This window comes from Crocuta crocuta, unplaced genomic scaffold (assembly GCF_008692635.1).
Source record: "Crocuta crocuta isolate KB4526 unplaced genomic scaffold, BGI_CrCroc_1.0 scaffold1310, whole genome shotgun sequence".
NCBI lineage: Eukaryota > Metazoa > Chordata > Mammalia > Carnivora > Hyaenidae > Crocuta > Crocuta crocuta.
This window is the reverse complement of record NW_027528861.1, coordinates 196,398-198,068: the sequence shown is the minus strand read 5'-3', so window position 1 is coordinate 198,068 and position 1,671 is coordinate 196,398.

Sequence of the window (1,671 nt, the reverse complement as noted above, 5' to 3'; positions counted from 1 at the left end):
CTGGTTATCCCATATTGTAAGACTTTTTAAAAATTCCTTAATTCTCAAGTGTGCTTTAGCCTTGCCACTACAGGTGGGCAGGGGGCTCTTGCAGAAAGAATATTATACCTTTGTTTTTGTGGGTTCCCTTATAAAGCTTATCCAGAATTGTGGATTTTTCAGAAATGAAAGCCAAATAAATTTAAACATAGTAACAGGGAATGGGAAAGAGGTGGCTTCTCCTTCTATAAATGTCAACCACTAAGCCATTTCCAGGAAATATGAGGGGAGAATATGATAGAGTAGTTAAGTATATAGGCTATGGAGCTAGATAGCTCCGACCTTGAATCCTGTCTTCATCACCCACTAGACAGGTTCATCACCATTTCTGTGTCTTAATTACTTCATCTGTCAAAGGGTGACATTGATCGTACCCACCCCACAGAACTGCAGTGAGAATTAAACATGGAACGTATACATATTCTCCACACAGTGCCTGGCATGGAATAAGCATTCAAAAATATAAGCAATAGATAATATACATCTAAGCAATTACACGTGAATCCTCAACAAGTCTTTGAGAGATATCACTATCATCACCATCCAACAGAAGAGAAAACCGAGGCAGAGAGACAAAGTGATTTGCCTAAGGCCACAGAACTAGTTAAGGTACCAAGCAGGGTCTCCAGAAATCATGTACTTGACAATTACACCATGCTGCTCCTCAAGATGCAGTTGAGTTTCTGTTTCTATGATTCCTCTATAGGAGATGAGATATATCCTCTCCAAAAAATGGGAAAGTTTTGTCCCTTTTTAGAGGAACTCCAGACTTCAACAAATGGATGAGGGTTGTGTTTGGAGTGAGGGACGGGCAGAGGTCTTCACAGGATCTCAAAAGTCACTGGCGGCTTCCTGCTCCCTTATTCAGAAGGCCCTCCTCTTTTGCTGGCTAAACATTGTGCACTTGCCTTAACTACCTTCCCTTCCCCAGCAAGTAATGTATACATACCAGACGCCAAGCTGTCACCATGTCAATGAAGCTTTCCCAGTCCTGACACGGTACATTAAAATATTCTTTAAATGTTTTCAGAGACATCGGCCCACTGAAGCAATCATTGTGCTATGGCAGTTACTTCACCTGATGGGTGTTACAGCTTTCAAATGGGAAAATATAATTTTTTCAGTACTTCAGTTATGACCATGCTCTTGCTTCCAAATTAATTTGACTTCTCTGTGGGATACAGTCTTGGCATTGGCATATTCATTTTAAAATTTTTTAAATTTTAAAAACCAACCATCCTAAAACATCATCAGTGATTCATCAGTGATTTAATTCAAGAAATTGTTTTGTGAAATGTCTTCAGCCTTCATCAGCATGACTGCACTTAAGTATTGGAGGGCAGCTGGGTGGCTCAGTTGGTTGATCTTCTGACTCCGGCTCAGGTCATGATCTCAACAGTTTGCGAGTTCAAGCCCCATGTTGGGCACTGGAGCTTGCTTCGGACTCTGTGTCTCCCTCTGTCTTGCCCCTTCCCAGCTTCAGTGTGTATGTGTGCACACTCTCTCTTTCTCTCATAAATAAACATTTTAAAACAAGGAGAAAAAAAAGAAATATTGGTACCTGTGTAGTAGTGGTTCAGAGCTGCTACTGCAGATTCAGCACTCTTTCTGGAGCAAACTCACTTTGTAAAG